Source organism: Mus caroli, unplaced genomic scaffold (genome assembly GCF_978045245.1).
Source record: "Mus caroli unplaced genomic scaffold, Mus_caroli_1 scaffold_4, whole genome shotgun sequence".
NCBI classification, from domain to species: domain Eukaryota; kingdom Metazoa; phylum Chordata; class Mammalia; order Rodentia; family Muridae; genus Mus; species Mus caroli.
Window position 1 is genome coordinate 99,392,562 of NW_028227259.1, and position 11,737 is coordinate 99,404,298.

At 40.8% G+C, this 11,737-nt stretch overlaps 1 pseudogene; it reads right to left on the minus strand.

Moving 5' to 3' along the window:
- Nucleotides 1-5,512: 5,512 nt before the first annotated feature.
- Nucleotides 5,513-6,970, minus strand: LOC147005281 (PRAME family member 8 pseudogene; annotated as a pseudogene).
- Nucleotides 6,971-11,737: the final 4,767 nt, after the last annotated feature.

Here is an 11,737-nt window from a genome sequence, read left to right on the forward strand (position 1 = left end):
ATGGATTAGAGTGGAATATGGACTAGAGTAGACATAGCCTTTCAGTAGAATAGTTGCATAACTAGAGTTTCCATAACAAGTAAAAATGTGTCTAGGAGAAATAATGTATATTTTAGTGAAAGAAAAGTAATCAAGTATACTGAAGCCTGGGAAAGTTTCTGTAGTATGCCTGAGTCCAACTTGAATAGCAAGTGCTTAAAAAACATTCATCATAGCAGGGAGGAGAGTGGAGCTTATATATATGTAGCAAAACCTGATTCAGAGTCTGTTGACATTCATATGTTTCACCCACAGGAGGGAAAAACTACTGTTTCTTGACATAAGAAATGTGTACCATACCTTGTGGAACATATGGGCTGGTGCAGAGGACAACAGCTGTTCCACAGAGATCTTGTATGGAAAGCAAGCCATGAAGGTCTGTCCCAGATATGCACTGAGGCAGCATCTGAAGGTCAGAGTTGACCTGTGCAAAAGTCCTGCCTCAATGAAACACAAGGAAGTTTCTTGAAGTGGACCCAAGAGAGAAAGGGCTCCCTATATTTCTGCTGTGGAAATATGAAGATCTGGGATCTGTCAGTGAAAGATATCAGAGAAATCTTGAATTTTTTTTAACAATTGTTTTATTAGGTATTTTCCTAATTTACATTTCCAATGATATCCCAAAAGTACCCCATACCCTCCACCCACTCCCATACCCACCCACTCCCAATTTTTGGACTACAGTAATTGGCCACTTCATCCTTTATCTCCAGTTAGTAGGGTCTCAGCCAAGGTCACTCCCTTATCCTCCCAGCAGCCTGCCTGAAACCAAGGTCTCTGGCTTCTTACTGAGATGCCCCCACATGGATGGCTTTTCCCTCTCCCAGTCCTTTGTAGACAGCTCTTCCTACCACACCTGATCTCTAAAACTGTTCATGTCCCCATACCCTCTCCTATACAATTCCTTCTAATCAAACACTATTGATATACATTGTATTTCCCCTTTTGAGTGAGATTCAATCATCATATTACCTTGGGCACTACTGTTTCTTAGCTTCTTTGGGTATTTGGATTATAGTATAGTTATCCTGTACTCTATGGGCAATATTCACTTATCACTGAGTATACACTATGCAAGTTCTTTTGGGTCTGTGTTACCTCACTCACAATGATATTTTCCAGTTTTCTCCATTGGCCTGAAAATTGTAAAGCAGTTCTTATTTTTAATGGTTGATTGGTATTTCATGGCATAAGTGTACAAGATTTTCCTTATCCATTCAATTGGTGCAGGACAGGTGGGCTGCTTCCAGGTTCTAGTTATTATGAATAAATGTGCTATGAAAATGTCCATGTGCTCTGGGGGAACATATTTTCAATATATTCCCAAAAGAGGTATAACAGGTTCTTGAAGTAGAATTATTTCTGAGAAATACCCAGATTAAATTCCAAATTTGTTTTACAAGTTTGTACATTTTTCACAGCAGTGGGATGGTATTCCTAGTTCCATATCCTCACTAGCATATGCAGTTACTTGAGTTTTGATCTTAGCCATGATGATATGTATAATATGGTATCTCAGGGTCCTTTCTGTTTGCATTTGACTAGGAATAGTAAATATTTCATAAGTGCTTCTTGACCATTAGAGATTCCTCTTTTGAAAATTCTGTTGACCTCTGCACCCCTTTTTTAAATGGGGTATTTGGTTTGCTGATGTCTAATTTCTTGAGGTGTTTGTACTGTTTGGATATCAGCGCTCTGTCAAATATATAGTTAGTAAAGTTAATTTTCCATTCTTTAGGCTACCATTTTGTCCTATTGATGCTGTCATTTGCCTTACAGAGGATTTTTAGTTTCGTGAAGCCTATTTATTGTTGATCTTAACACATGAGCTATGGGGTTCTGTTCAGGAAGTAGTCACCTTTTAAAATAACATCGAGGGCCCTGACAATATTAATGATATTCTCCAACCAGGAGTAATTACGAGTGGAAGATATTGAAGTATTTTCTCTACTGCAGTTTGGTTTCCTTCTAATCTGATTGTGACTGTGCCCCTTTTCTTTTCTCTTGAAGCAAGAAAGTATTTCATACCCAAGAGCCACCATAAGCTATAGCCTAAAGAGAAAGTTCCTCTTACTCTGAACTGGGGACCACTGAGCAAGAGTGAGGGAGAGGGACTGGCATTTCTTATCAATGGTTTCCTGAAGGACCAAGGTCTGCTGCCAGGAAAGGCAGAAGAATCCAAAGAAGAAACATGTGGAATAAAATCATCCTGAGACCCAGGTGAGCTAACCAACCTTGATGACACATGAGGACATTGCAGTCCATTTCCCACTGCCAATTGATCAGTACAAGCTCAGCTTTTGTTAGCTTCATTTCTAATGGATTTCCATCTAGTTGTATTTTCAAGTACAAATTAATCATGGTTGCAAGAGCTGGGGAGAGGGTGGTGGTGTAGGTAAGCATCTCAACCTAGCCCTTGATGAGAACACACAACTACCCGAGGCACCATTTATACTCTGTGTCAGTGCTGCCCCCTACTGGAAACTGAGTTGATCTTGGTCACTGGTTTGGTTCAGAGAATTAAAGAACCTACTACCTGTACTCCCAGCCAGTAAGGATCATTCTTCAAATAACATGTATTTTCTAAGACAGAAAAATCACAATTCATTACTAACCGCATTGTATGAACTTAGTAGAACTTACAAACCAAATTCATTATCTTACTTAGTGTTTCTATTTCTGCAATAAAAAATCATGACCAAACCGGGCAGTGGTGGTACATGTCTTTCATCCCAGCACTTTTGAATCACAGGCTCTCGGATTTGAGATATAAATGTCAGCCTGGACTACAAAGTGAGTTCTGGGACATCCAGGGCTACACAAAGAAAATATGACTCCATAACGACCAAAAAAAAAAAAAAAAAAAATCATGACCAAAAAAAAAAAAAATGGGGAAGTTTATTTGGCTTCCTATCAGAGAAGGGGAGGCCTCAGACAAACACACATTAGCTTATCAAGTTGCATATTTTTCTATTTAGGCTAGATAAGTTATCCCACATGGGGGAAAGGGACCAATGAGAACCAAAATTCTTTCTCTAGTGTACCCCTCCAGGTTCCTGGTTACCGTCCTGCTCTAATGCCCCTCAGTTAAGGACTGGGACCTGAGGGATGTAAGAGGACAAAAATCCTGTCTCTTCAAGTTACTTTTGGGCAGATTGTTTTGTCACACAGCAGAAAACTGATTAATACAGAATGTCCCAAATCCAGATGCCATGTCTACATTGACAGAGCACCCATATGGTAATATGTATCTTATAGAGAGGCCACCTGGTCCAGGGAATAGAGAGTAAAGACAAAAGTCTTATGCTTTTCCATCATATCTACTGTACCTCTAACTGAGTCTTGCTTCAGGAAATGCTCACTAATTGAATGGTGAGAGAGTTGTGTTTACATGCCAGGCTCTTGTAGGACTGAGGAAGCAATACCTGAGACTCTTATACAAATTCCTTCCTCAAGGATTCTTTGGAAATTGCTTCTCTCATTGTAACTCATCATGTATCTGTCACACTTCAAGAATATGTTGGGGTGACAACAAACATGACAGCATAAAACAGAATCTGGGGTAATAGCTGCAAGGGAAGCATGTGGGGGGAGGGGAACCTGAGTGAGAAGTGAAGTGAAGCAGGTACAACCCTGATGACAGTACTGTGCACTACACAGTTTTTTTCTTTCTCTTTGTCTGTCGGAACTAAAAAGGGGCCAGGGGAGGGAGGATAGCCGCTCCTGGCCAGATTCCCTCCTATGTTCTGGCCAGAAAATTTGGGGGCGGGCTGCCAGACTCTTTCCACTCCATCCCAGGTGAGCACCTAAGCAATTGACCCCACTCAAGAGTGGGGGGACAAGGGGCAGTCCCTGATCAGGGCCCAGGGACAACACTCTGTTGCCCCAGGGTTATGGGAGAGAGGACTTAGGAAGACAGGTTCACATGCAGGCAAGAATAAGCACAGCAGGCCTTGACTGGAACACAGGAAGGTGGGCCTTGACTAGAGCCCAAGAAGGCCTTCCATTGGGAGATTAGAAATGGCTCATTAGGAGAAAGCCTATCCCATCATTTAAGCTCACTGGGCCCTCATGAACAGAGACAGTCTATGGTTTTAGAGCTTTAGTTTAGAAAGGCAGGGAGAATAGAGAGAGAGAGAGAGAGAGAGAGAGAGAGAGAGAGAGAGAGAGCACAGTAATGGCCAAGGGGAGACAAAAGGGAAAGAGAGGGAGAAAGAGAAGAAAGGCTAGAGAGTAAGAGCAAGAGAGGAAGGGAATAAGAGGAGAGGAGAGGAGAGGAGAGGAGAGGAGAGGAGAGGAGAGGAGAGGAGAGGAGAGGAGAGGAGAGGAGAGGAGAGGAGAGGAGAGGAGAGGAGAGGAGAGGAGAGGAGAGGAGAGGAGAGGAGAGGAGAGGAGAGGAGAGGAGAGGAGAGGAGAGCAGAAGGATATGGGAGGAGAGAGGAGAGAGTAAGAGGAGTGCAGGGGAGTAAGAGCAAGGTGGGGCCAAGCAACCCCTCTTATGGTCTTTACTGTTGCTAGGTAACTGGGGAGGAGTTTAGCCTGAAGGTCAAAAGCTTGGGACATTGCCTGTGTGACTACTAACCATGCTTCTCCTGTGTGGGGTGAGTGGGAGGTAACTTAAGAGCCAGAGTTCCAGGAGCATTAGAAAACTCCTTATTTCCCAGGTAGGCAAATTTTCACCACTGTGTCCTGGGGTTCAGACTTCAGCTCAACTGGAGACCAAACTATGGGTGTATAGCCCAATGCCCAACATTGTCCATCTCTACCTTGGGCCAGACAAGAAAGCACTGCTCTGAACCTTTAAAAAGAGTTAGATCTATTCAGATCAGTGAAAGGCAAATCTTGTGAATTCAGAGGAAAAGTCTGCAACTAAAACCTGGACAGCTTACATGTACAGTTGGCTCCAAGACATTCTAGATAAGAGGCCATTTTTTTTTCTTATTCAAAACCGATTTATTAGAACCTATGAGAAATTATAATCGTAACGGTTGTGGTAGAAGATAATAGCAGGCTGCTAGACCTCCCCAAGAAAGAGATACAGCTTTATAGTGGTAACAGTCTAATACAAAAATATTCCAAGTTTAGTCAGATTTATACTTCATAAAAATATATCCATATACTGTAGAACAGTATGTAAGGGGAGAGCCAAAAAGTGGTTGCTATCCACAGGGAGAATGAAACAGAGCCCTCCTATTCAAGTCCATTATGATCTTTATAATATCCTCTCTCTTTATCCCCTTCCCTACTTTTAGGGTCCCTCATACTTGGAAAGTGCTGGAATGCAGGCCTACAATTTTCAGACATAGTTGCTGTTCAAGGGTGTTTCTGTACTGTAGACATTAGGCTGAAAATAAGCTCATGGTTTTCCATCTCAACACAACTACCTCAAATCAGAAGAATTTGACTGTCATCCAAAGGAAATGAAATAGTTATCTTTCCAAAGTACATCCAAAAATGCTTGAATACATATGATCTATAACTCCAATGAGTCTCTTGAGACCTGCCCTCCATTTATCAGAGCCCAGCAATGACCTCTCCTTCTTAATTGCTCAGAAGATACCATGCCCTCCAAATTATAAATGAGGAATTCATAATTAGGTAAACATGTCGTACTCACAAAATAGACCTGCTTTGGCTGCCTTACACCCTTGAGTGTGTTCATAAGCTCAGAACAAAGTTGTACAAATCTGTCTGGAATAACACCATGACGGTCATCATAGACTTCAACAGGGGCAGGGTACTTCTCCAGGGTCAGCTGTGTGAGGTTGGCAGTATGCTGCAGCAGCTTCTTCAGGCTGCCCATGGAAAATTTGTTCGGCACAAAATCAACTTCAGTGAGCTGGGAACACTGGCTCAGCACAGGCAGAAGGTCATGGATTTGGAAGTCCATGAGGTTAAAGCACTTTAATTTTAATGTCTGCAGAGTAGCTGTCAGTCTTTCTAGTAGGCTTCCTAGAAATCGATGACTTAAAGGCTTGAAGGTGGTGTAACTAATGTCCAGGTATTTGAGCTGATGGATGCTTGGACACTGGGACAGATACCTCATGTCTGATTCTGAAAGCCTGAGCATTAGGTCCAGGCATTCATTCAGGAAGTAGACATTATGTAAATGGAGATGCTGGAGCTTATGCAGTTTGGAGAACTCAGAAAAGATCTCTGTAACAATACGGGTTTCCTCTAATTCCCTAAGGTCAGCAGGTCTCCTGATGTTCATGAAAATGAGTTTCTGGAGGCTTTTCATCTGGCCCAGGCCAGGGGCTAGCAATGCAAGTTTATATATATTCCAGTGTGTGGACTTTATTGCCAATTCCTGGATTGAGGCTACATATGAAACCTTCAAGAATCGCAGCGGGTTACAAGGAATGCCCCTAAAATCCAGCTTCTCACAGATCAGCTGTATCCCATCTTTTCTCTGTTCGGCCCACCAATGCAAATAGTTTAGGTATTCAAAATGACGGCAGTACTTGAGGGAAAGATTCATTTTTATAGTCATGGTCTGTTTCCCCCCTAGGATGTGATGATTTCCCACTGGTTGGTTCTTGCCAAAGACATCTTGAGAACAGACTTCATGAAGTAATCCAGCCCAACCTTCCCAGAAGTCCTGGTGGGCATTTCCCAAATCAAGAACTTGTAGGTTCCACCTGCTAGGTCGATCCTTTTGTGACATCAGCAAATCAAGGCCATCTAGTACAGCTTTCAGGGTCTCCAGGTGATCAATCCCACTCAGAGCTCCCACAGGAAGGAGTGGGAAGGGCCATGCTGCCACCATCAGGCTCAGGATCTTAGGTTGTTTGCTGGTGAATGCATCCTTGAAGAGTGGTGGGAAGAGTTGCACAGGCAGGTTCGGCAGAGCAGAGATGGTCAAGGCTTCATCTTTCAACAGACTTCTTCTTGCCAGCTGCTGGAGGATTGGTGGGTCTTTGAATCTCATCGTAGCTTTCAGGTAGGCAGATGAGTCTGCAGTCCAATTCCCAACAATGTTCCAGTAGTAGCTGTGAGTGGAAGTCCAAGGATCTAGCAGTTGCTCAGTCCCACAAGGCAAGCAGGCAAAAGAGGGAGAGAGTCAAGAGGCCATTTTGGCAAGAACTAGATTTCTCTTTTTGATTCTTTTATACCCTTTGTAAAAAAAAAAATCATGCTCACGATTAGAGTTATATTTAAGACTTAAACGATTATATTTATAAAGAAGTATGTGTATACAAAACATATATGGGCCAAATAACAACTAAGCAGAAAACTGGCCATAAAGCTGAAGACATGTGTAGAAGAATATATAGGGGTGTGGGAGGAGAAGAAAAATGTTGTGATTGAAAATATTTCAATATTGAAGAAAATTGTTTACCCCAAACATTTATTACAAGTCCACAGATACAGATGTATATATCGACCTCTTATTCTACATTTACAAGACAACTTCTGTGGCTTTTTCTTTTGATCCTAGATCCTGGTGTTTCTCCTGCTCTTCCCACTTCCAAGAGCTGTGATGCAGTCCACAGGACAGACACTCTTCTCACCTGCTTGTCTAGACTAGAAGCTTCTTCCCTGTGACTATCCTGGCAGGGATGAAAGGGGAAGACAGTCTAGACCAGTGGGTCTCACACTTCTTATGCTGCAACCCTTATTCAATGCACTTCCCATTATTGTGGGGGCACCCACCAAAAAGTTATTTCATGGTTAGTTTTTAACTGCAATTTGGTATTGTTATGAATTGCAGTATAAATGTCTGATATGCAAGATATTTAATATGAAATATCAAATGAGTCCTGTTACACAGGTTGAGAACCACTGGTTTAGTAGATGGGCTGAAGAAAATGGTGCAATTAATATAATTCATTTTAACCTCATTAAAATGCCAGTATCTGAAAAAAAAAAAAAAAAAAAAACGCTTCATGAAAAGACATTTGTATCTGCACTGGAGTTTTGATCACATACTCTCATATGGTCCTCAGGCAAGAATGTTCTCCCAGCAGATAAGGAACCATTGCTTCCTTTTGGCATTTCTACCCAGATAACCAGGGATATTACTAGAAATCTTGTTCTGGGTCCTTGCACAGCAAATCCTCAGTAAACTCATATCTCCTGATCTGATGAATTTCTTTTTTAATTGACTTACTATGGAAGAGTGACCACACTTGGAATTTTAGGTCTCTTAAGCATCAGGCTCTGACCCTTACTTGCTGCAATAACAAATGCTGTCACAAGACCACTCACAAGAAGTAATTTAAAACAGGAAGAGGTTTCTTTAACCAACTATTCTTGGGATACTCTCCAGCATGGTAATTTGGGAAAGGACTTGTGGAAATAGGAGAGGCTTGGCCACTGTGTATCCTAACAGGAAGCAGAGAGTATGTGATGCTCAGATTGATTTCTCTCTTTAATTCAGTCCTGGCCTCTTGCCCATTAGATGGTGCCACTCCCAGTTAAGTTGGTTCATCTTCCTGCTCAGACACAGGTCTTAGGAAACAGGTGGGTTTCCATAGAGATTCAAAATCCCATCAACATGCTTAGCCATCACACCGAACCTATACACCAAAAATAGATGACTGGATATCTTGTTTGGCATTGGGATGAAGTGTAAGGTTTTGGCAAAAGGGATTATCTGTCAACTAGACAGGCTCTAATCACCAAAGAAGATGGTATCTTGGAATCCAGGAGAGTTAGTTTTTGGATTGAATTAAAGTTTGAAGGTATGGTAGTTTGAATCTTTGTTACTAGAAAGTCCAACTTGCTCCTACCTGTGAAGATTCCTTGTGATGACTTACTAGGGCTCAAAGAAATCAAATTTTTGGAAGTATATAATCCTTTTGGCCACAGCCTTGTATCTTTCCTCCAACTTCAGTATAAACATCTAGTGTTCTACTTTAAGTGTTAAGAACCATTTAGGAGGCTGGGCTTGGTGAGGCATACCTTCAATACCACCATCATAAGGCAAAGAGGCAAAAAGAGCTCTGAGCGTTTTAGGCTAACCTGGTCTGCAGAGTTCAAGCACAGCCAAAGCTACACAGACAAACTATCAAAAACAAAACAAAAAAAATCAAACAACAACAGAAGAAGCATTTATATAATGGTTAACTTTTTCCCATTGACCCATCAAGGAAATATACCTGATGGTGTTGTGAAAGGAAATTTTGGGCAGATGCTCCAATGTGAATGTGGAGGTACTGTTTCATAGGCTGAGGTCAACAACCCATTGGCTGGGGTCATAACAGGATAAGAAAGATAGTGCAAATTAACTATGACCCTTGCCTTCTCTCTGCTCATTGCCTGTGCACACATCCTGATCATTCTCACTCTTGCAACTGTGTCACCCTTGATGTGATGACCAGTATTCCCATGAACTTGGAGACAAGGAAGTTCTTTTTTTTCAGATATACTGCTTCCTATGGGTATTTCATCACAACAAGTATCACTGGTCTTACTAGGGATTAGGCAGAGAAACTAGGTTTATTAACAGTTGTTAAAAGAAAGCTACTTTCTCTTGAACATAGAATAAGATATGAGTTTGACCACTGACCCTGAGAGAAACCTGTCTCTGTACTCTGTACCAAAGATTAGAACATACATTACATTATCCCTTTATCTTAGAGGAGTTAATCCAAGTTGACTTGTCAATCACTTGGCCAAGTAGACCATCCCACAGGAGAGCTGGTTCACCTGAGGATACTCCAAGGACATGGGAGGAGTGATCATCCCCTTAATAAGCTGCTGTTCTTACACTTTCCTCCTACCTGTTGCTCAGTCATCTTCACTGCCAAACCAGCCTGTTGCCTGGGTTCTAACTCAAAGTTGTTAGTGCAGTCTTTACCCTTTCTCTCTCTAATACCTGTGTAAATTCTAACTGTGCCAGCTGAGATATTCTAGGTTTTTTGCCCTTGTCTTCCGTAGACCCTACCTGCATTTTCTATTATGTTTGCAGTCCTATATTGCTGCCCCTAACTCTAAAGACATGACTCTCTCTCATTATCTCCTTCCTCATCTGGTATTTTCTGGGATTTACAGCAGGCCTGTCTTCCTCTCAGACTCTAATAAGATGACAAAGTAGTTTCTTTCTGAATTTCTTCATGAATTATTTGTAATGTATATCATCTCAGTGAGAAGGGCTATGAAGTAATTCCTGGGAAGATTCAGTGACTGCAGAGGCTGACTGACTGCCTGGCATGCAGTGACATGAGGGGGATGGAATGTATCAGGCAGGAGAATGAACAGAGTTGACTTGGGGAAGCTTTAGGGTATTAAATAGTCTTGCCTTGTCTCTCCCCACATGTCCCACCAAACATCCTGTCACTAACAAATAAAACAGGACCTAATATCCTAACAGATTTTTGATATCTTATAGTGCATTAAACTAAAAACTCTGGTCCCAACAATCAAAAGGCTTTAAAATGTTTTCAGATGGCATCTGAGGGTGATATGAGAGATTTTTCAGCTTTTCTAAACCTATCCAGTAACTTTTCTAGCAATGTAAATATTTTAAAATTTTTACCAATGTATCTAAGAACTGCTTTAATTTAAGATTTTTTTTAAACTTCTTACCAAAAAATATCATGAAACTGCTTTTATGTGGAAATATGAAAATTGGAGTATTCTAAATCTTTTTTCATAACATGGCTTATTCTATTTGGCTCCAGAATAAAGGAGTTTTTTAAAATTTATTTTGAGATGAAACCTGGTTACTTTGTTGTTTGCTGTTGTTGTAGTTGTTGTTGCTGTTGTTATTTGTATCAACAAAGGGAACTCCACTTCTCCCCTTCATTGATATGTCAATCTTAACACTTTGTTCATGATGAAAAATACCTGAGCACTGCACTGTGGGATATCCTAGGATCACTTCCAGTATTAATCATTGAGCGATATAAAAATTATATCTTTCTTACAAACAGACTTTCTCTAGTATCAGAGTTATGAAACAGAAAACTCAAGAAATTAAAGAATCAAAATAAAAACTCCTTTGTTAGGTTGAAGTATATTTTGAACATTGTCTTTCAATTTTCTGTTAATATTTATGTTTAAAATGTTTAATTATGCATTTCTATCTGTGTATGAGTGGAATCCCAGGGAAATCCAGGAGAAGGTGATGGATTGCCCTAAATAGAGAGTTACAGAGGTTTGTGAACTACCTTAAAGTGGTGCTGGGAACCCAAGTATGGTACTTTGAAAGAGCAGACAGTGCTCTTCATTGTGGAGTCATCTACTTATTCCCCATTTTTTAACTGCTAATATTTTAAATTAAAATATATTCATAATATTTCCATTATATCACTCCAACACTTTCCAAGTATGTACCCCTGATCCACATTAAATGCACTGCTTCTAATTTCTTTTTTACAAATAACCCCCCACACACACACACACACAGAGTCACAAACACAATTACACATACACACGTGAACATACGAGTATGGGTATAGATGCCTAATATACAAATACAACCTACTGAGTCTTATATATGTGTTTTGGTAAACTGAAACATGGTCTCCTATAATCCAGACTAAACCAGAAACATATATGTATCTTAGATGTGTGTGAGCAGCAGAGACCTTCTGCCTCTACTTCCTAAGTGGTGGAACACAAAGTCCAATCACTGTGGTCTATTAACAGAGTGTGGTGTTGGAGAGTTCTCAAAGCATGCTAGGCAAGCCTTCCAGAAACTGAAAACATCTCTAGTATCTACCTTTAAACCTTCTCTAAGGAAGCTTCC